Consider the following 26160-nt stretch of genomic DNA (forward strand, 5'->3'; position numbering starts at 1 on the left):
AGGAATTCTGTTAACCCGGGAGAAGGTGTTAGGCACTCCCGGATTCCGTGGTTCTAGCATGGTCGCTCAACTGTCATATTTGGCTTATTTATTTGATTTTAATACATGTTTTGACCTATGTGCTTTTTAACTTTGAACCGCTTTATTATTATTATTTTTTAGAGAATTGCAACGTCGTGAAAACACGTCTCGAACCACGTCACATAAATGCACCCGCGGTTTTTGACATATTTCGACTTCGTTGAGATTTGGATTTGGGTCACATAAATGTGCACCCGTATTTAGGAAGGTAAAATTGTTTAAAGTGCGTGCCTAAAGAGACTATCGCGTTATTATCATTGGGGAAAGCTGTGAAATTCGCTAAACGGCTCATCCCGGAGTCTAAGTATTTATGTAAACATTTATCGAGGGCCCCGCAATTTATGTGTTTTGTTTGGCGAGGCTCATCTCATTTTTATTCAAAGGTAGATCCTAAAGCGGCTATGATTTTTCTAATTATTTTGTCTCTAAAAACACAAGAAAAAGTCCTAAATAATTTGTTATTGGGCTAAGGTAAACTACGCATTGGCCCAGGTCCAAACGTGAAGGAAATGAACTCTGAACCTGGGCCCGCGCAGCAGATGGCCTGAGGCCCAAATGCCTGGGAATAGGCTTTTATATCCCTAACCCTTTAAACTCAATTGAACCACAATTTAATTAAACAAAGGTTTGCTCGAATTACTTCAAATTACTCTAGATGTGTTCCAACAGTTGACAATCACGGAAAAATAATACTCACGTACTCGAACTACTGAAGCAATGATCCCTCACGAACTCTAACTGGACTAAATTCGAACAGGTTAACTAACTCAAGCCAGTCTAATTGATGATGCATAATTCAATTCAAGTAAACTATTGATTTGAACCATTAACCTAAAGTTATTAACACTTACATATTAACGAAGATATGAATTGTTGTAGCACAACACAGGTTAAATTTGAAATTAAACTAGATTTCAAAATCAAACCCAAATCCAAATGTTTCTGATTCTTCTTTTAAAAACCAAAATAACTCTGAGCTAAACAGGTACTAGCTATGTGAAAACTATAACTAGATGATTCCAAGTTTAAATAATCCAAAACAAACAATGAAATGCATATGAGGGCCCACTGAGATTCTTCATCACACTAGCAACCCAAGCTCAACCAAATTAAACTACTAATAGCTACTGAGTTATCACGTTTCCAGGAGCACGTCTAATTATTTTAACAGTCCACTAATTAACAGTCCTAGTTATACAAATTATGTAAGACTAAATTAAACTACTACATAACAATCAACATGTGTCTAGGTGTTGATAAGTAATCAATTCAAACGAGTACATCATCAGGCAGCCAAGTCGTGAATGAATTTTAGTTCGACTTCAACTCAGAGTTACATCAATTGAAGGTGTGTACCTGGATGTGAAAATATAATGAAGAAGAGGAGATCAGCAGGAGTAATAACTTGCAGCAACAGCAGAAATTTAACAGGACACAACCAGCAGTAATTGGAATAAGTTTTAACAAAAAAATAGTTCCTCAAAGACCAGAGATGATTTATAGAATTTTAGCACACAATCAGATGACCAAAGCAGTTCAGTGAACCCACAGCTTGACCCCAAAGCTAGTTCGAATAAGCTCAAATGGCTTCCAAATGGACTCAGAATCAAATCAGACCAACACAGCACCCAAATCAGCTTATATACGTCTAAATTCACTAGAAAACTACTCAGTAAATAAACTGAAACTCTAGCAGCCTAGTATTAGACTAGGAAATGTGAATCACTATCTAAGGGCTGAAATTATTCTAAAATTCTTAATGGAGCAATACTGTTTTTTTGATTTTTTGAAGGTTTTCTATTGTTTTTGGGTTTTGAATATTTGAATTTCAAATTCAGATCTGGAGATTAGAGAGAAAATTTTTGGAGGGGAGTTCTTTTGAGGCTCAAAACTTCTGAAACAAGGCATGGAAATGCCATTTTATAGGCACAAAGAGGTGCAGCTTCAGATTTTTCGTTTTGCATATTAGTCCCTCACTTTTTCAGTTTAGTCCCTTAGTTATTAACTTGCTTCTCAAGTAAGTGCACCTATTTTTTGATTTTAGAACTAAAGTCCTATTCTACAAGGTTCTAGGTGATTCTATTATAACCTACAGCATTTCTGCCCAGCTCTAAATTCCTAAATTACCCCTGAACTTCCCTGAAACTACTGTATTACCCCAGCCCCCCTTTTGAAATTTATTTCAGCTTAAAGGACCTGATTTTCTAACTTGTTCAACAAGTTTTTACCATCCAAACTATAAAAATTACAAACCAACCCCATCCTAGAAACTTCTCCTTCTGTTACAAAAGATTCTCTAACCAATCTACCCAAATTACCCCTTGGAAACCCCTGTTATTCTACCCCTGAACCTCAGATTGGTTATGGGTCGAATTGACCTTGGGCTGACCCATTTAGAAATCCAACCCAAATCATAAGCCTGAGCCTAAAAACAAGAGCCCCAGTCCAAATACAAACAGATCAACTGAGGAGAAACAAAACAAAACAATTCAAATAATTTCAAAATTCAACTAATGAACTAGAATTAAAAAATCGTAACTAACCTAATTAACATACTAATTAAAGAAAAAGGGTTTCTTAAAACTAAAATGCATCACAGAACTAAACTCAAGCAAAAGAAAACTGGAAACAAAATCCAGAAGAAGCGACTGAAATAGGAGATAGAAACGAATAAAGAAGGAAAGGTTAGAACGAAGAAAGAACAGAAAATACCTAAAAAATCCGGAACTGAAAGAGGGGGCCTGGGTATTCCATTCTCTTATATTCCGGCCAAATTCGGTGTTAATCGCATGCTCTTACAAAGAGCACACGACTAAAACCAGATTAAACCCGAAATTGCAATTGAAACTTGGCTTGGGATTTTTGGGTTAATTCTGATTCAGTAGTTGAGGGGTTTCAGGGGTGTTTGAAGGAATCTAGGTGAGGATTTGGAATGAGGGAGGGAAGGAGGTGCTAGGGTGTGGATTTGGGGTTGAACAGAGGTGGCGCCGCCGGCCGGTGGTGGAGGATTTGAGGGAGGCGCTCTAGGGTTCGGTGTTTCTGATCTAAGATTCGAAGAAATCTAGCCAGATTTGAGGCATAAGGAATGGAGATTGGGAAAGAGGGGGGGGGGGTTACGCAATGATCTAGTGAAAATTTTGTGGCCTTTGGGTGATCGCCGCCGGCGGAGGCGATTTCCGGTCGGCGGTGCACGGTGGGAGGCGGTGGCGTTACAGGAGGGGTGTACGAGGAGGACGGAGTATGTTCTAAGGGTTTTGGGATTAATTGGACAATTTTATGTATTGTTGTGAACAAATTTGGGCCGTTTGATCATAAAGAATGGACGGTTGGGATTGATGGATGCCCAAACGGCGTCGTTTAGGGGGGGGGCGGATCTGGACCGGGTAAGGGTGTGGGTTTGGGCCTGGGATTGGTCAGATTGGAGGAGTTCTGGTTTGGGCTAAGCCAATTTTGGCCCAATTGTGGTCTTCTTATTAAGACCTCATTTTTCCTTTTAATTCTTTTATTTGTTTTCTTCTTTTCTTTTTGTATTTTATTTAATTATTTATTTTTTCGAATTTTCTGATTTTATTTAATGTAAAACTAAGACTAAAGGACCCAAATTGACTCTAAAATTATGCTAATTAAAATTCCAAAACTAACTAATTTCTAATTTAAAAGCAAACTTAATACAAATTCTAACAATTAAAGTAGAAATGCAAAGAACCATTTTTTGTGATCTTCTTTATTTTGTAATATTAATCACTAATTAATCCTAAAATGCAAAATTAACCCTACATGCACATGCCAAGTATTTTTATATTTTTCATGAATTAAGCCATAATAAAGGTGCACAAACAAATGCAAACAATAAACAAAAAAAAAGTGCCACAAAAATCCTTAAAATTGCAAATAACGAAAGAAGTTGTTTTGTTTTGAATATATGGGAGTAATTCATATAGGGCAAAAATCACGTGCTCACAGCTGCCCCTCTTTGCTCGGGAACACGAAGAGTTTTCGTGCAAAGATAGGTGAGCGGACTCGAGCGATTTTTGCCCGTTCGAATACTCCGTGTGAAGCATTTTTGAAAACCGTTTGACCGAACCCTGCTTCAAAGTTTGCCTACATATCCTTGGCTAAAAAGGAATCAGGTCAGTGTAGTTCTGAAAGGTTTGGTAGCTGGGACTACCAGGGCTGTGATTTCACTGCTGTTGCTGCTGCTACTGCTTGCTGACCTCCTTATTACACCATGTTAAAATAAAAAGAAGCTAGCCTAAGCTATGATCTATGAATTATAAAAAGGGTCCTATCTATATCTTCTAACTTGCTCTTTGTGTTTCCTTGAACTTGTATTCTTCCACTGGAATTCTTGCGTTGTTGCCTTGCATTGTGATTGGAGATGTTTTGCCGTTCCTCTGCGTGATGCTAGACTTGTTGAAGTTTGAAATGTGTGCCTCTATTCTCCAGGCGGGCTCCTGACTGCTGACGCTTGAAAAGTATCCCCTTATTCTCCAGGTGGGCTCCTGATTGATGAAGCTTGAAAAGTGTTCCCTTGTTCTCCAGGTGGGCTCCTGACTGCGACAAAACAAGCAACGAAAATTCTCTGCCCCAGTTTGGTGGTTGGTCGCATCATGTTATCAGATATTAAAATTAACGGATAGAATTTGAATTGTACTTCCCTTGTTTTCCAGGTGGGCGCCTGATTGCTGAACTTGAAAAGTTTTCCCTTGTTCTCCAGGTGGGCTCCTGACCGCTAAACTTGGAAAGTATTTCCTTGTTCTCCAGGTGGGCTCCTGACTGCAACAAATAAAGAAAAAAAAGAACATTTCCTGCCCCAGTTTGGTGACTGGGCACAGATGTGAGTGTTATATTGAATTATTCTACCAACTATTATAAGAATGTGAAAGCTAAGTCCTATTATCCAGGGAGGTCCTGATTACGAACCTAAGTTATATCTTCCAAAGGTGTTACTACGACTACGTTTGTTGTCTAAAAGGTCTTAAACTACTTCCCGTTATCCAGGCGGGTCCTGATAACTTCTAGTTTAAAAAAACAATTTTAACCTAAGCGGACCTTGTTATCTATATCTTGTTATCTAAGCAGACCTTAAAACTACGTCCATTATCCAGGAGGGTCCTGAAAAATCAAAACTCAAGTCTCATCTTAAGTGTGCCAATTCTACGGCTGAACAGTATTTTGTTACCTAAAGGAGGTCTTAAAACTGTGTCCCATTATTCAGGAGGGTCCTGACAACTCCTAATTGAATCCTATCTTAAACAGGCAACTTTGAAACCAACTTATGTTCCTTGGCGTACATTTATGCTAAATTATGCTGCTCATGATTGTTTTGAGATTTAAACTAAGTCCCATTTTCCAGGAGGGTCCTGAGAGTTTCCCGTCATACCTGTTTGGGTGCTACCTTTCCTTACGAAGGGTTTCTCCGAAATTTCTGCCCCTGTTTCAATCAAAGAAAAATCTTGTCAATTTTAAAAATGGTGGCTAGTTGCTGGCATTCTTGTTAGGTACATCCCTGCTGCTGGGCTCCTCTCCGTCCCGCTTTCCTGGCCTTGCCTTGAATCCCCTCGACTTCCTGACCGAATTTCAACCTCTTGACTCTGATGACCCAAGTGCTCTATCCCATATTGTTGTTTTTGTGTTTCTGACCCATCTTTTGAAACATCGCTTCTTCCCCACAATTATCGATTAATTCACCGATGACACTTCCAGTGGTCTTTTATGACTTACTTTGCTTTTTGACATCTTTGATATACTCTGGCCCTGTCAGTACAACTAGGAAGCTGGTAGTTAGCCTTGATATTCCTTCCTTTTGTTTCGAACAGAACTGACACTGAAACATCTTAAAGATTGACCTCGAAAGAATGAAATGCAACGACCTCGAGGGTTAAGGATAAAGAGAATCCGAGAACGGATGATTTGTAATGAAGAAAGAAGAGAATGAGACTTATCTGAGTGGAACAGCTGGTACCATTGAGTATGCCATGCATTTGGATTGACCAGCCCAGTCTATCTAACCAATCAACTTTCGATTGCCACATTTGCTGTTCCGGACTTTCACAACCTGATTTTCACCCAAACCCAAATCTTGCTCGTCCTGCAATGTCTTGAGCAGCTTTTGACCACACACGCGTCTCATTTGCCTGTCTGAAAAACTCACCTTCGCCTTACGGTGCCCGTGAGGGTTTTCACCAATAAAAGTCTCTCATTTTTATTTCTCTCGACTCACCTCGCCTTACGGTGCCCGTGAGGGTTTTCACCAATAAGACCCTCTCATTTTTTATTTCTCTCGACTCACTTCGCCTTACGGTGCCCGTGAGGGTTTTCACCAATAAGACTCTCTCATTTTTATCATTTTTCCTTGCACCGGAGTGTTGCCCGTGACATGAATCACTTTTACTTACTCGTATTGGCACTTCCTGAAGATTGATCAAAAGGATCTTTCTTTGGACCATAATGCAGGCTTTTGGATAGGGTTAGAAAGAAAGGGTATCAAAGGCTCTAAAACAATTCAATGAGCGTTCACAACTACAACTTTCGGAATCAACTTTCTTGCACAACCATAACTGCTGCCCCAGTTTCTTCCTTGGGGACTTTTGGATTTTTATTTGGTGTGACTGAACCTCAGGGAGAGGCTGCCTACGTACCCTTTCAGGATCAAGTCAATTGTAGTTTAGGTCATAGGAATTACTTTGTTGTTGCAATCTTTCCTTTCTTCTACTTTCTTTTCTTTCTTTTCATTTCTTTTTGTTTCCTTTTTTTTTTGTTTCCTCTTTTTCTTTTGTCTTCTTTTTTTTCTTTTCTTTTGGATTGTGTTTTCTTGTTTCTTCACTGATTTTCCTTGCGCGAGCTTCCGAGTTGTTATTGATTCCGAAAGAGGGGTAAGAAATAAAGTAAATGACTCAAAGGGATAACAAAGGATAAAGTGTTTGGATAGCAGAACAAAATGCCTTCGTCATTTCAATCTCAAAAATATGCCAAATACAATAAAGTACAATTAAACCAAGAAATCATACATAGTATCGTTTGACTGCATCAAAGTTGATAGCCATTTCTACACATTTTCCTTCCACATCTGTCAAATATAATGCGCCATTGGACAACACTCTGGTTACAACAAATGGCCCCTGCCAGTTCCGGGCGAACTTTCCTTTTGCCTCAGCCCAATGAGGTAAGATACACCTCAACACCAATTGCCCTACTTCAAACTTCCGCAGACGCACTTTCTTGTTATATGCTCTTGCCATTCTCTGTTGGTACAACTGACCGTGACATACTGCTGCCAATCTCTTTTCATCAATCAAACTTAGTTATTCCAAGCGGACTTTGACCCATTCAACATCATCAATTTCCGCCTCGGCAATAATCCGAAGGGACGGGATTTCAACCTCTGCGAGTATTACCGCCTCAGTTCCATACACCAATGCATAAGGAGTCGCCCCTACTGAAGTGCGGACAGTAGTGCGATAGCCTAAAAGGGCGAAAGGTAACTTTTCATGCCATTTCCTGGACCCCTCTACCATTTTCCGAAGTATTTTCTTGATGTTCTTGTTAGCCGCTTCGACCGCTCCATTCGCCTTAGGACGATATGGGGTGGAATTGCGGTGCGTGATCTTAAACTGCTGACATGTCTCTACCATCAAATGACTGTTGAGATTGGCCCCATTGTCTGTGATGATTACCTTCGGGATCCCAAACCGACAAATGATATTCGAATGCACAAAATCGACCACTGCCTTCTTGGTGACAGATTTGAAGGTTTTTGCTTCAACCCACTTAGTGAAATAATCAATAGCTACCAGAATGAACCTGTGCCCATTTGACGCCGCTGGCTCGATCGGCCCAATGACATCCATTCCCCAAGCAACGAACGGCCATGGTGCCGACATTGTATGCAATTCAGATGGTGGAGAATGAATCAAATCTCCATGTACCTGACATTGATGACACTTGCGCACGAAACTGATGCAATCCCGTTCCATAGTAAGCCAATAATAACCCGTTCGGAGAATCTTCTTTACCAATACATATCCACTCATATGAGGTCCACAAACTCCGCATGCACCTCGGTTATGATAACTGTAGCCTGTTTAGCATCCATGCATCTCAACAATCCAAGATTTGGAGTTCTCTTGTACAACACTCCTCCACTGAAAAAAAATCCGCTTGCCAGGCGTCGAATTGCTCTCTTTTGATCCCGCGTAGCCTGTGCTGGATACACTCCCATCCGGAGGTATTCTTTGATATCATGGAACCACGGCTCACCATCAAGCTCTTCTTCCACCACGTTACAATAGGCATGCTGATCTTGGAACTGAATATGTAACGGGTCCACATAACCCTTGTCTGGATGATGCAGCATTGACGCCAAAGTAGCCAAAGCGTCGGCAACCTCATTGTGAATTCTTGGAATATGCCTGAAATCTATTGATTGAACCGTTGACAAAGTTCATGCAAACACTGCAGGTACGGTATGAGCTTCAAATCTCGTGTCTCCCATTAACCCTGAATCTGGTGTACCAGAAGATCTGAGTCATCCATGACCAAGATTTCCTGGACACCCATGTCTATAGCCAATCTCAAACCCAAGATACATGCCTCGTATTCAGCCATGTTATTGGCGCAATAGAAACGAAGTTGAGCATTGACAGGGTAGTGTTGCCCTGTCTCGAAAATCAGTACTGCTCCTATCCCGACGCCTTTGGCGTTGGCAGCCCTGTCAAAGAACAGTTTCCATCCTGGCTTCTCGACTTGTTCTAATTCTTTAACATGCATTATCTCCTCATCAGGGAAGTATGTTTTCAAAGGTTCATATTCATCATCAACTGGATTTTCGGCCAAATGATCAGCCAACGCTTGTGCTTTCAATGCACTCCGGGTCACGTAGACAATATCAAACTCCGTAAGCAAGATTTGCCATTTCGCCAGCCTCCCTGTGGGCATGGGCTTCTGAAAGATGTACTTCAACGGGTCCAACCGAGAGATGAGATAGGTGGTATATGCTGACAAGTAATGTTTCAACTTCTGCACTACCCAGGTTAAGGCACAACACGTCCTTTCAAGTTAGAGTGTACTTCACCTCATATGATGTGAACTTCTTGCTGAGGTAGTAAATTGCCTGCTCTTTCCTTCCTGTGATGTCATGCTGCCCCAGTATACACCCAAAAGAATTATCCAAAACTGTCAGATAAAGGATCAAGGGTCTTCCCGGCTCCGGCGGGACCAACACAGGTGGACTAGCCAAATACTCCTTAATCTTGTCAAATGCTGCTTGACATTCATCCGTCCATCTGACCGCAACATCTTTCTTTAGCAACTTAAAGATGGGCTCGCAAGTCGTTGTGAGCTGGGCCATGAACCTGCTGATGTAATTCAACCTGCCAAGCAAACTCATCACCTCTTTCTTGTTCCTCGGCGGTGGTAGCTCCTGAATGGCTTTGATCTTGGACGGGTCTAACTCAATGCCGCGCCGACTTACCACGAATCCCAACAACTTCCTAGATGGGACTCCAAACGCACACTTTGTTGGATTAAGTTTGAGGTTGTATCTGCGGAGTCTCTGGAAGAATTTCCTCAATTCCTTGACATGGTCACATTGTTTCCTCGACTTTATGATCACGTCGTCTACATAGACCTCAATTTCCCGACGTATCATGTCATGGAACATGGTGGTCATCGCCCTCATATTTGTTGCCCCTGAGTTCTTCAACCCAAATGGCATGACCCTATAACAATACGTTCCCCAAGGCGTGATGAATGCTGTCTTTTCCGCATCCTCCTCATCCATCAAAATCTGGTGATAGCCCGCATAACAATCCACGAAGGAACCAATCTCATGTTTGGCACAATTGTCAATCAATATGTGGATGTTTGGTAGTGGAAGTTGTCTTTTGGACTTGCCTTATTGAGGTCACGGTAATCTACGCACACTCTGGTCTTTCCATCCTTCTTTGGAACAGGCACAACATTGGCTAACCAGGTGGGATACCGCGTGACCCGGATGACCTTTGCCTCAAACTGCTTGGTGACCTCTTCTTTGATTTTCACACTAATGTCTGTTTTAAATTTCCTTAGCTTCTGCTTGACAGGAGGGCATGCTGGGTCAGTGGGCAATTTGTGGACCACCAAATCGGTGCTTAAACCTGGCATGTCGTCATATGACCATGCAAAAACATCTTTGTACTCAAACAGTGCTTTAATTATCTCTTCTCTGAGCTGTGGTTCCAAATGGACACTTATTTTCGTTTCCCGCACATTCTCCTGATCCCCTAAATTGATTGCCTCTGTGTCATTCAGATTAGGTTTGGGTTTTTCTTCAAAATGGCTTAATTCTTAACTGATTTCCTCAAAAGCTTCCTCATCATCATATTCTATTTCGTCATCACACTCAATTTCTTGTATTATTATGTCTGAGTTAGATTGGCGTTTAAGACTGGGCTGGAGACTCCTTATGCATGACACATCACTGAAACCAGCGTAAAAGGGACTGTACAAAAAAGAAAAGAAAGACAAAATAAAAACTATCAGGAATGAAAAGGAGGGAAATTGCATTTCCTTAATATTTAAGATAACAAGGTTTAACTCATCCAAACGGACGGAACATAGCATCTGAATTACAACCTTGGAAATAATCCAGATTAAACTGAAAGGAAATCAAAACTAACTACCAAGACTCCCTCCGGGTAGGAAGGGGAGTTGCTTCCCAATTGTTAAGCTTTGCTTGGGGCCCTACGAACTGAACATCTGCCTTGCTTGGACCTTCTCCGGCCTCCAATACATTCACCTCATCAAACAGCTTTTCAAACCTCTCAATCAGCTCCTTGTCGGGATCAACCACACCACTGGGCATTGTTGTTGCTAGGCGCTTCTTAGTACCAAGCCTGACAAAGGAACGGGAAAGGCGGGGAATAGGTTTTGGAAGGGTCCATGCTTTCTTTTTCATCTTTCTAGCTCGCCTTATGTCTGCAGCAGTAGGCTTGAAACCTAAACCAAAAGTATCCAGGTTTGCAGGAAGGGATACGGGCTGTACGATGCCTTGTAAAGAAGCACCCAAGCCTTTTCCAGGTACAAATTCGTTCTTCAGCATTTCCGACGCAACCATGACGGATGCAGCAGCTACCTTTGGCACAGGAATACACTTCCCTTCCGGGATCTTTTCAACCGATACCGTATCAAAGACTTGATAAACCCATGGGCCTTTGTCATCCTCAGCTTCTATGAAAGGCACAATGGCACCACCCAGAGTACACGAACTATCTTCCCCATGCACCACAATCTCTTGCCTGTCCCACTCGAATTAAACCATCTGGTGCAGGGTAGATGGCACTGCTTTTGCTGCATGGATCCAGGGTCGGCCTAACAAGAGATTGTAAGAGACAGCCACGTCGAGCACCTGGAACTCCATAGTGAATTCAACCGGACCTATCGTCAGTTCCAACACTATATCCCCGACTGTGTCCTTGCCTCCTCCATCAAATCCTCGTACGCAAATACTATTTTTGTGGATTCTCTCACTGTCCACCTTTAACTTTTCCAGGGTGGAAAGAGGGCAAATGTTTGCACTGGACCCGTTATCAACTAGCACCCGGGTGACCACAGAGTCTTCACATTTCACCGTGAGGTAGAGTGCTCTATTATGCTCAGTGCCTTCCAAAGGCAGCTCATCATAAGAAAATGTAGCCCTGTTGACCTCGAAAATCTTGTTTGCTATTTTCTTTAGATGGTTCACAGAAATCTTATCAGGAACGTGGGATTCATTCAAAATTTTCATCAATGCCTGGCGGTGCTCATCTGAGTGGATTAGTAATGATAGCAATGAGATCAGTGCCGGGGTCTTTCTCAACTGTTCTACGATGGAATAGTCTTGTGCCTCCACTTTCTTCAAGAATTCTTTTGCCTCTTCTTCAGTTACAACTTTATTTACTGATACTGGATTATATTTGGTGATTTTAGCCTTTCTTAGCTCGTCAGGAGCAAAGCATCTTCCTGAGCGAGTCAACCCATGGGTTTCACAAACTTCTTCCTTAACTTCCTTCCCCTGATACATCATTGTCACCAGGCCGTAATTCCATGGGACGACCTTTTCACTGATTACTGGTAGCTGAGTCACTGGCTTGATGACAACTGGCTCTATGCGAGCCCCTTTTACAATCACAACGGGCTTGACAGCTGCCCCCGACACTACCACTTTAGCTGGTTCTTTTTTTTCTGCAAGACTGCTCAGAAGCTCCTTCTTTACCACTACAACTGGTTTGCTAACTGTCTCTTCTGCCTTGATCAATGCTCTCCCCTTTGTTAGTTTCTCATTTGATTTATCCTCACTAGCCCTGATCATCATTACGGTTTGTGACGGCTTCTTATGCTCTCCCTTTTGGACTAGCTCAATCATATGGGTCTCGTGATGGGTTGGTAATGGATTTTGGGTGATGTTAGGCGTTTCTGGGGCTTGCCCTTCAATTCGGCGGGTGTCAATAAGCTCCAGAATGGCCGTTTTCAAGTGCCAGCATTTTTCTGTGTCATGTCCCGGCGCACCTGAGCAATACTCACAATTCACAGAGTGGTCCAGATTCCTTGGGGGAGGATTTGGCAACTTGGGTTCAATCGGACTTAACATGCCCAACTGTCTCAATCTGTGGTATAAGCTAGTGTAAGATTCACCCAAGGGAGTGAAAGTCTTCTTCTTTTGCAGCCTATCATTCTTAAATGCAGGGTTAGGTCGAAAGCCGGTTCCAGTGGGATTTTTGTTGGTTCTTGGGGGTGGGTAGGTGCTTTGAGCTAGGTAAGTATTTTGTGGGGTGGGTGCGCGCCATTGAGCATGGGTAGGAGGTTGGGGGTATGTCTGGGCATGGTGGACAGAGAAATTGGGGATAGGAGGAGGGTAATAGTGCTGCGGTGGGCCATATGGGGTGTGTGGGTAGGTTTGAGGGTGAGGGTGAGGGCGAGATTGGTGATAATATGGTGATGGACCCCTGGACCAAGCTCTCGATTCCACTACTGCAACCTCTTCTTTCTTCTTCTTTCCCAATACTCCTCCAGTGCCACTCCGAATAGCCTGCGTAGTTGCTTTGATTGCTGAATAGCTCATAATCTTGTTAGACTTGAGATCCTCCTCCACCATACTTCCCATTTTCACGACCTCGTTGAAAGATTTTCCCACTGCTGACACCAGGTGACCATAGTAGCTGGGTTCCAAAGCCTGTAGGAAATAATCAACCATCTCGCTCTCTTTCATTGGAGGATCGACTCCTGCCGCCTGCTCTCTCCACCGGAAACCATATTCTCTGAAGCTTTCTCCGGGCTTCTTCTCAATTTTAGTCAGTGACAGACGGTCCGGGACAATTTTGAGATTGTACTGAAAATGACATGCAAATGCTTGGGCCAGATCGTCCCAAGTGTACCATCGAGCATGATCCTGTCGTGTGTACCACTCTAAAGCTGCTCCACTTAGACTTTGACTAAAGTAAGCCATCAACAACGCGTCCCTTCCTCCAGCTCCTCTCATCTTGCTGCAGAACCCCCTTAAGTGGGCCACGGGATCACCATGTCCATCATATAGGTCAAACTTGGGTAGCTTGAATCCTGCTGGCAACTGGACATCAAGAAACAGGCACAGGTCCTTGTAGGCTACACTCACTTGTCCTCCGAGCCCCTGCATATTTCGGAATGACTGTTCTAAGCTCTTAACCTTCCGTATCATTTCCTCTTGCTCAGGGTTTTTGGGAGGCTTTTCTTCTTCAGCTGAGAGATCAAGACGGGGAGTGTAAGGGCATGGCTCTGGTGGTTTGAAAGTGGCTTCGGGTGGGTAATATTGGTTATCATGGGTTTGGAACAAAGGTTCGCTAGAAGACCTGTGTAATGCGACAGGTGGGGGAGCCACAAACACAGGAGTAGTTGGTGGTGGAGGGCATGGAATTTGTTTGGGTGGTGGAGGTGGTGGTGTTTGAGAGGCGGTTTCGTAGTACTGCTGGTAAGTAGGGAAAGTCGGAGGTGAGTTCACTGTGGGAGGATCTTGAGGCTGGTCTAGTGGTGGGAGGTAGGTGGGGTTAGCAGGATATGCTGGTGGTGGATGTCCCTTCGACCAGGCCTGGTACATCTCGGCCATTTGTTGCTTCAGTTTATACATCTCCTCCTTCATTGCATTAACGTCCACTACCTCCTCCTCCCTAGACGGGTCGACAATGCTTGCTTCCAATTCCTGGTTGACCATGTTTGACTTATCCTTAGAGCGGGTGTTGTAGGGATAGGTTGCCAGAATGCCAGTCAACTTAACCACTTTCCTGAACTCATCAACAACAACTTTGTTAGCGGTTAGGGCATTAACAGATAGATGACCGCACATTGGGGAATGAATGCACCTAAGCAGTTAACCATTTCTATTATGCCTTTGCCTGGTTGCATGTGTCATCCCCGCGTTTCCTTATTTCTATCTGCCACTTCCTTTTTATTTTCCATTGTTTCTTGCCGCTCTCTCATTTTGCATTTTCTCCCCTATTTTATTATTTGGTTACGGTCGAATCCTGTGGAGATTGCCTACGTATCACGACCCCGCGTGAATCAGACCAAGCGTAGTTCGTGAAGAATAATGTAAAGTAGAAGCAACATATTTTTTGGGAATTTCAATTTTATTGATAGCAACTACGTCTAGTACAAAGACTCAAAGCGGACAGACTAAACAATTACCAGACTCTGATGCAGAAAAGAACTACAGACTCCACCATCCCTATTCTAGCTCAAACGAAAATACAGACTCAATCAACTGACTGACTTTTAATGAAAAGGAAATACGGAAATACAGACTCAAATGACAAACTCTAGTAGAAAAAGAAATACAGACTCAAATGACAATCATGAATACATTAAAGCTCCCGGTGCCCGCGGGACATCGTTCGGTCTCGCCGCGGGCCTATATGCAAGTTCCCCTTATTTTGAATTGTGCTCATCCTGCACATTTATTAAGGTGATTTAATCACTTATTTTGACCTAAAAGGAAAAAAAAACATGACACTATTTTTGTTCAAATTTCCAATTTTAAAACAAGCGGCCAGTTTTGCAATTACGGCCTTTCAGCACTTTGGGGAGAAGATTTTAAGGCTGTGCCTGCTAACCATTGAAACTGACTCAGGGTGGCTGTTCTTGCAAAAACAGCCTTCCGGCGCCCTTTTTGGGGACATTCGGCTTATTTTAAACAAGAATGGCGGCACCCGACTTATTCATGACGAAATTTAAAAATTTTGTCATTTTTGGCTATTTTTGAAAAGGGGAGGTTGGACCCGATGAGGGTTGCCTACGTATCTCACATCCGGTGAGAATCAAACCTGCGTAGTTCGGGCAAATAAACCTAACTATTTTGAAAACAAGACTCCTTTTGTTTTTGTTTGCAAATACACTATTTCTGAAAGCAAGATTCATTTTTTGTTTATATTTTCTTTTTTAGTGGCAAATAAACAAACTAATTTGAAAATAAAACTCTTTTTGGTTTTTCTTTTCCATTGGCAAACAAAACAAACTAACAAAAAACTTTTCTTCTTTTTCTTTCATTTTCTCAAAAATCCGGTAGCATTTCGGCACTACTTGGACACTGGTTTTTCTAATATAGTTAATTAACTCTCTATCTTCTCCTTTTCTCTTTTTCTTTTTCAATTTTTCCCAGATATTCAAAGCCGGTCAGCATGCGAGTCCAAAACAAATAAATGCACAAGTAGGATGCATCAGGATGGTCCATTATTCCGGGTACACCTGTCCTAGACGGACCCAACCCCTGTGTTGAGTCCCCTAAGTCAAAATGAACGTGATGCAAATAACCGTTCCTATTAGGGATCCGGCATGAGGTCGAGTTATTCTAAGTTCAAAACCTGGGTATAGGTTCTAGACTGTGTACCCGAGCGGACAACTCGAGTCGAGGAGGGGGCTACGTACCGGGGACCCGCGGGATCGTCCGGCTTAGTAACTTGTCCGGCCTCTTTCTTATTTCAAGGTATGAGGCTAACAGAATAGGAAGTCTCAAACAGTAAGCACATCCCCGGAGGTGAGAAGAGAAGGGTTTCGGCGCAGTTTATATATACAGTTCAAATAATATTAAAGCGGTAAAGTATTTAGCACGTTAGGTCCAAACATGTAGTAAAACCAGATAACAGATAAAGCCAAATACAACAATATATCTAAGCTCGAATTCTGAACATCGAACCGAAGTTCTGGGTTCTTTTCCCCAGCAGAGTTGCCAGAGCTGTCACACCTCCTTTTCTTACTACACCCGCAAGGGCGTAAAGGAGTTTTTTCCACTTAAAGGACAATCGAAACGGGATTCGTTATTTATTAAGATTCAGAGTCGCCACTTGGGAGATTCATGGTGTCCCAAGTCACCGGTTGAATTCCGAATCGAGGAAAATATGACTCTGTTTAACAGTCCGCGATCCAGAAATCCGAGTAAGAAATTCTGTTAACCCGGGAGAAGGTGTTAGGCACTCCCGGATTCCGTGGTTCTAGCACGGTCGCTCAACTGTCATATTTGGCTTATTTATTTGATTTTAATACATGTTTTGACCTATGTGCTTTTTAACTTTGAACCGCTTTATTATTATTATTTTTTAGAGAGTTGCAACGTCGTGAAAACACGTCTCGAACCACGTCACATAAATGCACCCGCGGTTTTTGACACATTTCGACTTCGTTGAGATTTGGATTTGGGTCACATAAATGTGCACCCGTATTTAGGAAGGTAAAATTATTTAAAGTGTGTGCCTAAAGAGACTATCGCGTTACTATCTTTGGGGAAAGCCGTGAAATTCGCTAAACGGCCCATCCCGGAGTCTAAGTATTTATGTAAACATTTATCGAGGGCCCCGCAATTTATGTGTTTTGTTTGGCGAGGCTCATCTCATTTTTATTCAAAGGCTGCTCCTAAAGCGGCTATGATTTTTCTAATTATTTTGTCTCTAAAAACACAAGAAAAAGTCCTAAATAATTTGTTATTGGGCTGAGGTAAACCAGGCATTGGCCCAGGTCCAAATGTGAAGGAAATGAACTCTGAACCTGGGCCCGCGCAGCAGATGGCCTGAGGCCCAAACGCCTGGAAATAGGCTGTTATATCCCTGACCCTTTAAACTCAATTGAACCACAATTTAATTAAACAAAGGTTTGCTGGAATTACTTCAAATTACTCTAGATGTGTTCCAACAGTTGGCAATCACGGAAAAATAATACTCACGCACTCGAACTACTGAAGCAATGATCCCTCACGAACTCTAGCTGGACTAAATTCGAACAGGTTAACTAACTCAAGCCAGTCTAATTGATGATGCATAATTCAATTCAAGTAAACTATTGATTTGAACCATTAACCTAAAGTTATTAACACTTACAGATTAACGAAGATATGAATTGCTGTAGCACAACACAGGTTAAGTTTGAAATTAAACTAGATTTCAAAATCAAACCCAAATCCAAATGTTTCTGATTCTTCTTTTAAAAACCGAAATAACTCTGAGCTAAACAGGTACTAGCTATGTGAAAACTATAACTAGATGATTCCAAGTTTAAATAATCCAAAACAAACAATGAAATGCATAAGAGGGCCCATTGAGATTCTTCATCACACTAGCAACCCAAGCTCAACCAAATTAAACTACTAATAGCTACTGAGTTTTCACGTTTCCAGGAGCACGTCTAATTATTTTAACAGTCCACTAATTAACAGTCCTAGTTATACAAATCATGTAAAACTAAATTAAACTACTACATAGCAATCAACATGTGTCTAGGTGTTGACAAGTAATCAATCCAAACAAGTACATCATCAGGCAGCCAAGTCGTGAATAAATTTTATTTCGACTTCAACTCAGAGTTACATCAATTGAAGGTGTGTACCTGGATGTGAAAATATAATGAAGAAGAGGAGATCATCGGGAGTAATAACTTGCAGCAACAGCAGAAATTTAACAGGATCACAACCAGCAGTAATTGGAATAAGTTTTGACCCAAAAATAGTTCCTCAAAGACCAGAGATGATTTATAGAATTTTAGCACACAATTAGATGACCAAAGCAGTTCAGTGAACCCACAGCTTAACCCCAAAGCTAGTTCGAATAAGCTCAAATGGCTTCCAAATGGACTCAGAATCAAATCAGACCAACACAGCACCCAAATTGATCCTAAATGCCTCAAATTGAACCCAAAATCTACTCGAACACCAACCAGAAACACTTTTGCACTTCGATTACCAGAGATTAAGCTAGGAAAATCCAATCAATAGCTAACAGTTGTTAATCACTTAGAATTTTAATGAAACAGTAATATTTTTTGGTTTTTCTATTGTTTTTGTTGTTTTTTGTTTTTTGAAGAGCTAGATCTAAAATGAAAATCAAATCTGAAACTCAAATTTGGAGAAAGGGGTTTCTGTGGGAAGAATTTGGTGGCTCCCAAAATTTGTGATTCAAGGCATTGGTGATGCCTTTTTATAAGCACCAATAGGGTGCAACTTCAGATTTCAGTTTTTACATTTTAGTCCCTAAAATAGTGACTTGTTCTTCAGGTAAGTGCACCTATTTTTTGATTTTAGAACTAAAGTCCTATTCTAGAAGGTTCTAGGTGATTCTAGTATAACCTACAGCATTTCTGCCCAGCCCTAAATTCCTAGATTACCCCTGAACTTCCCTGAAACTACTGTATTACCCCAGCCCCCCTTTTGAATTTTATTTTAGCTTAAGGGACCTGATTTTCTAACTTGTTCTCCAAGTTTTTACCACCCAAACTATAAAAAATTACAAACCAACCCCACCCTAGAAACTTCTCCTTCCGTTACAAGAGATTCTCTAACCAATCTACCCAAATTACCCCTTGGAAACCCCTGTTATTCTACCCCTGAACCTCAGATTGGTTATGGGACGAGTTGACCCTGGGCTGACCCATTTAGAAATCCAACCTAAATCATAAGCCTGAGCCTCAAAACAAAAGCCCCAGTCCAAATACAAACAGATCAACTGAGGAGAAACAAAACAAAACAATTCAAATAATTTCAAAATTCAACTAATGAACTAGAATTAATAAATCGTAACTAACCTAATTAACATACTAATTAAAGAAAAAGGGTTTCTTAAAACTAAAATGCATCACAGAACTAAACTCAAGCAAAAGAAAACTGGAAATAAAATCCAGAAGAAGCGACTGAAATAGGAGATAGAAACGAATAAAGAAGGAAAGGTTAGAACGAAGAAATAACAGAAAATACCTAAAAAATCCGGAACTGAAAGAGGGGGCCTGGGTCTTCCATTCTCTGATATTCCGGCCAAATTCGGTGTTAATCGCATGCTCTTACAAAGAGCACACGACTAAATCCAGATTAAACCCGAAATTGCAATCAAAACTTGGCTTGGGATTTTAGGGTTAATTCTGATTTGGTATTTGAGGGGTTTCAGGGGTGTTTGAAGGAATGTAGATGAGGATTTGGAATGAGGGAGGGAAGGAGGTTCCAGGGTGTGGATTTGGGGTTGAACAGAGGTGGCGGCGCCGACCGGTGGTGGAGGATTTAAGGGCGGCGCTCTAGGGTTCGGTGTTTCTGATCTAAGATTCGAAGAAATCTAGCCAGATTTGAGGCGTAAGGAATGGAGATTGGGAAAGATGGGTGTGAGGCGATGATCTGGTGAAAATTTGGTGGCCTTTGGGTGATCGCCGCCGGCGGAGGCGATTTCCGACCGGCGGTGCACGGTGCGAGGCGGTGGCGTTACAGGAGGGGTGTACGAGGAGGACGGAGTATGTTCTAAGGGTTTTGGGATTAATTGGACAATTTTATGTATTGTTGTGAACAAATTTGGGCCGTTTGATCATAAGGAATGGACGGCTAGGATTGATGTATGCCCAAACGGCATCGTTTAAGGGGGGGATCTGGACCGGGTAAGGGTGTGGGTTTGGGCCTGGGATTGGTCAGATTGGAGGAGTTCTGGTTTGGGCTAAGCCAATTTTGGCCCAATTGTGGTCTTCTTATTAAGACCTCATTTTTCCTTTTAATTCTTTTATTTGTTTTCTTCTTTTCTTTTTGTATTTTATTTAATTATTTATTTTTTTGAATTTTCTGATTTTATTAAATGTAAAATTAAAACTAAAGGACCTAAATTGACTCTAAAATTATGCTAATTAAAATTCCAAAACTAAATAATTTCTAATTTAAAAGCAAACTTAAGACAGATTCTAACAATTAAAAGTAGAAATGCAAAGAACCATTTTTTGTGATCTTCTTTATTTTGTAATATTAATCACTAATTAATCCTAAAATGCGAAACTAACCCTACATGCACATGCCAAGTATTTTTGTATTTTTTATGAATTAAGCCATAATAAAGGTGCACAAACAAATGCAAACAATTAACAAAAAAAAATGCCACAAAAAATCCATAAAATTGCAAATAACGAAAGAAGTTGTTTTGTTTTGAATTTATGGGAGTAATTCATATAGGGCAAAAATCACGTGCTCACACCTGTTGATACCCAATTTTTTCCTGTATATTTTAATATGCAAAATACCTTCAAAATAGCCTGTATATGCATATATAAGTATGTCCCAAGGTTTTATTATTTTTCCCTAATTTTCAAAGATTTTTAAATCAATTTATTGCCCTATTTTATCAGGAAAAACCCAATAATTATCCCCAAAATTATTATTTTGGTGATTCATTTTTTTAATTACTCATATTTATGCTAAAATATAGCTAACGTAATTTTTGCATATTTTTATAAATTTATTTAGTATTTTTAAAGCTAAATTGCATACAATTGCAATATTAGCCTCTTTAAGGTTTAATTGTGTTTATAATTATAAAATTGACTCCAATATTTTTCATTTGATAAGTATGTATTATTAATCATTTTAATGCCTTTAATTTGTTTCCAAAANGACAACTTATTTAGGAGAAGGCAAAAAAGTCTGAAAGAAAGGACGGGTGTGAACGAGCCCTGGTATCAGAGCTGCCTATATATCCTTGGCTATTTAAGGGAATCAGGCCACGTGAGTTCAGAATTAGGAAGAGTGATGGAGTATACCGAGGTGGAGAGCCGATTGAGGTGCCGTCGAGGTTCCGGTCCGCGGCTCATGCCATTACATCAAAATAAAAGGAAAAATTACAGCAAAAATAAAAGAAAAACACAAGATCCTATCTACTTCTTGTCTTGAATCTTCTTTGAATCTCCACTTGCTACTTCAACATGAAACTGAAAATTCACCTTATTCTTCAGGTGGGCATCCTGCTGACTTGAATTTGAAGAAAAATAGAAGTTGACCCTGTTCTTCAGCCGGGCATCCTGCTGCTTGCACTTGAAATAAGCTTGAACTTGGAGTACACTTGAGCTTGAAAACCTTGTTCTTCAGGCGGCTCGTGCTACTTCTAATTTGAATTAAAAAGTGCCTCTATTCTCCAGGGGGGATCCTGTTGTTTTTGACTTGAATCTTGAAAACTAAAAGTTGACCCTGTTCTTCAGGCGGGCTCTTGCCGTCTTTGACTTGAATCTTGAAAACTGAAAGTTGACCTTGTTCTTCAGGCGGGCTCCTGATGCCTCTCTGACCTGGACTTGAAAATTGAAAGTTGACCCTGTTCTTCAAGCTGGCTCCTCATGCCTCTAACTTGAACTTGAAAATTGAAAGTTGACCCTATTCTTCAGGCGGGCTCCTAATGCTTCTCTAACTTGAACTTGAAAACTGAACATTAACCCTGTTCTTCAGGCAGGCTCTTGATGTCACTGACTCGAACTTGAAAACTAAAAGTTGACCCTGTTCTTCAGGTGGGCTCCTGAAGCTTCTTGACTCGAACTTGAAAACTGAAAGTTGTCCCTGTTCTTCAGGTGGGCTCCTGATGCTTCTTAAACTTGAAAATTGAAAGTTGACCTTGTTCTTCAGGCGGGATCCTCCGTCTTCTCTGGTTTGAACTTGAAACCAATTTCTGAAACATTGCCCCTCGTTCTCCAGGTGGGTGCCTACAATCAAAAACAACAAAACAAACAAAATTTTCTGCCCCAGTTTGCACTAGAAAGATTTGTGAGTTGTTAGCGAAATTGTAAATCAACTATTCTATTGATGACAGATGCCATGATGAGAGTAAAATTAAAGACTTGACTAGGATGCCTCATGTGAGATTGAACTTAAGGAAAACATAAACTGAGCTTGACTAAACTAAAAATTGCCCCTATTCTTTAGGCAAGACCTTGAACTCAAGAAAAACTAGAGATTGAAAACTTAAGGAAACAAGCAACCGACTCTGTTCTCTAGGTGGGACCCCTGAATTTTAAGAGAAACTAAATATTGAAATCTTAAGAAAACTAACAACTGACCCTATTCTCCAGGCGGGACCCCTGAACTCAAGGAAAACTAAAGACTAACCACTTAAGAAAATTAAAAAAACTAACTTTATTCTCCGAGGGGCCCTGAATATTGAGATTAACAACTTAAGAGAACTAAATCAGACCCTATTCTCCAGGCGGGACCCCTGAACTTAAGGAATGCTAAAGATTAATAATTTAAGGAAACTAAAACTAACCCTATTCTGTAGACATGACCCCTGAACTTAAGTGAAATCTAAAAACTCTTCCGGCTAGGGAGAATGCCTAGGAGGTACGGTGCTTCTCAACTAGGGAAAATCTGTATGAGGTAAAAACCTTCTCAAACAACCTTTGTGCTGACAAAATTTGGGCACTGCACTTGAAAAACTCAAGCTTCCAAGCTTTGATTTGGACATAGTCTTCGTCCCTGTTTCAAACAAAGAAAACTTGTGAGTTTAAACATGGTGGTTGGTTTGTGGCCTTAAATTTGAGGGCGATTGCTCCTTCACTTGCCATGATAACTTTTATTTCAACTTGAAAGACCTTTCTTGATTGTTGACTAACTAATTTCTCTGTCACCCTAATCATAGAAAATACCTCTGATCCGTTCAAACCCAATACCCTCTATCTATTGCATTGTGCTCATGAATTGACATATACCGAACCTTTGTATTTCACATGAATCCCAAAGCATGCCAAACATCGCCAACTAAGTGCGCATACTGCTCTTTCTTGACTTATACCACTTTGATGTACTAGCTAGACTCCGCTTTGTGCAATTGGAAAGCTGGTTGCAAATATTGAAGTCATTTCTTACTTGTTCTGACAAAGCAGACTTAAGAGGACTTAAACAAAGCAAGAAGAATAGAGTTAAAGGAATAACGGAAAGAGATGACATCTAACAAGAAAATCACCATGTAGAAAAGTATCAGATGTGGATACCAACTCTAATGACCTTGACATGCATTTTGGATTAAGTAGCCTAATCTGTCAAGCAAGTCTAATGTTCAACTCTTGTTGTATCTCTAAGCCGTGAAACTGGGCTTCAATGCTCTGATTATCCTATCTGAATCACGGTCCTTATTTGACTTGTAGTGCCCGAAGGGGTTTTAGCATCAAGCCTCTCTCATTTTGTTCTTTCCCTCAACTCACCGTTGCCTTATGGTGCCTGTGAAGGTTTTCACCAATAAGACTCTCTCATTTTGTTCTTTTCTTCTTACTTCCTTTGATTCTGCAGATGACAAGGCATTAACCATGGTAAAAATATCATATGCTCTTGGCATGGCTAACTCGGCACTCTCAAAGATTATCTGGGAGGTCTTTTTTGAACTGTAATGTGGCTTTTGGACAGGGTTAGAAAGAAATGATATCATAAAGGCTCAAAACAACTAAGGTAACAGGGTCAATTTATCTACAACTTTTGGAATCCATTATAAAAGCTTTGCCCCAATTTCTAAAACAAGAGAATTTGATTCTCTCTTCTCTCTTTTTTTTTTTTTGAGATGGAATTTCTAAGAAAAATTGCCCCACTCTTGACTTCGTGAGATTATGAAATATTTTATTTGGTGCCACTGAACTGTGAGGCTGCTTACGTATCTTGTGGTGACAAGAATCAGGTCGAACGTAGTTCACACAGATACTTTTTGTTGTTGCTATTTTTCTTTTTTTTTTCTTTTCTTCTTTTTTTTCTTTTTCTTTTCTTTTTCTTATTTTTCTCTTTCCTTCTTTTTTTTCTTTTTGAATTTTTCTTTTGGAATGAACTTTCTAAAACAAATCTATGGGGACATGAACCCTCTTTATTTTTTTTTTTTTACTCTAACTTGATTCCAAAAGAGGGGAGGTCAAAGAAATCAGCACATGCTCAAAAGGGTACCGAAGGGTATAAAATGTTTGGGTAGATGAAAGAGGGCCTCCTAATCTCTAAGAATACCAAGTATAACACATGCAACTTGAAGATGAAAATGAAGATCATGCATAGCATTTCTTTTGCATCATCGGCATTGATATCACAGATATGCCTTCCACCTTTCTTTAGTGCCTTGTCAAGTACAGAGCTCTTGTCGGGTGATTTCTTCTTCACAATGGATGTGCTCCGTCAGTTTGGAGCAAACTCCCATGGATTTATGTTGTAACTTGAGATGCACTTGAACTCAAAGTTGCTTGATTCAAATTGTCTGGGACGCACTTTCTTGTAACAAATTCTTGTCGTTCTATTAACTTCCCAAATTATCTGCCCCAGTTTCACACAATTCGGGCTTTAAATGATCTCAAAATTTCCAGATCTTTACTTATTCCTCTCAAATGTCTCTATCATCTTCAAAACTTGTTTCATTGTTTTGTGATTAGACTAACTTTCAAGACCAGGTTGAGAATTTCGCGTGCAAGTCATGTCACTAGAGTTAGCATGAAAAGAACTATAAAAGAGAAGGAGAACTAAACAAATATGGACTAGAAATAACAGAAAACAGGAAATTGCATTAGACATAAGGTCAAGGGGTTTGGACAACAAAACAAGCAACACAAAACTAGGGTTACAACCCTGGAACAAACCTAGATAACACTAAACGAGATAACAAGACTAGTTGAGCTAGGAAAAATAAAAGGATAGAAGGGTTGAGTCACAAGACAATATCCTGATTACATCCCTAAAATAACCCGAACAACAGAAATGACGACAAAATAAACTACCAAGACTCCTTCATGGATAACCAAGAAAGGAGTGTTTTTCCAATTACCAAGCTCGACATCTTAGCCACTGAGTCGCACATTGACATTACCCTGACATTTACCAATTTCAATCACATTGGCCTCACCAGGTGGCTTTGAGGTCCCTTTTGCCGACTCGTTTTTAAGATCAACTTTCGGAACCGAGATTGATAGCGCTGAAAGCTTTGCGGCAAGTGGCCCTCCGAGGATCTCAGAAGAGTTCTCATATTCCTTTTCAACATAAATCATGCTCACCATATGCGTCTCATTATGAACATGTACTGGATTTTGGCTAGTATCCGCTGCATGTGATTTTGCACGACAATGTCACCTGCATCAACAAGCTTCTGGACTGCTCTTTTCATATTCCAACATTTTTCTATGCTGTGCCCCGGGGCATTAGAGCAATATGCGCACCTTTGAGAATAATCAAAATTCTTTGGAAGGGGGTTCGTGTCACGACCCCAGTTCGCCCTCCGGGAACATGTCGTGATGGCACCTAGTCCCTATAACTAGGTAAGCCTAACAATGCGGAAATAACAACCTAACTTGCGGAATAATTAATTAGAACTGAACATATCAAAATAATAACTGCATATAAGGCCGCTCGGCCTATACAACTCAAAGGAATGGCGGAAGTCTACAACACCATCCCAAAACCCGAAAACTCACGGGAACCACAGGCTAATAGAAACTGTAAATGCTCTAATCTCCAGAATGTCTACATCAAAAGTTGATAGAATCTAAACACTACAGATAGAATAAGGAAGGAGACTCTTCGGTCTGCGGACGCTGCAGATATACCTCGAAGTCTCCGTAGCTCTCCCCGCCTCAAGGATAGTGCGCCTGAGTAGAGGTACCTGGATCTGCACATGAAAAAAAACATGCGCTGGAAGGGCATGAGTACACCACAGTGGTACTCAGTAAGTGCCAAGCCTAACTTCGGTTGGGTAGTGACGAGGAAGGTCAGGGCCCTACTGAGGTTAAACAATATAATATAAATCAACAGTATGAAAATAGTGAGTAAAAGTGAGTACAGCAGTGGAATACGACCGACTAAACAAAGCAAAAACAAATACGCAA

Source organism: Nicotiana attenuata, unplaced genomic scaffold (assembly GCF_001879085.1).
Source record: "Nicotiana attenuata strain UT unplaced genomic scaffold, NIATTr2, whole genome shotgun sequence".
In the NCBI taxonomy this organism is placed as follows: Eukaryota; Viridiplantae; Streptophyta; class Magnoliopsida; order Solanales; family Solanaceae; genus Nicotiana; species Nicotiana attenuata.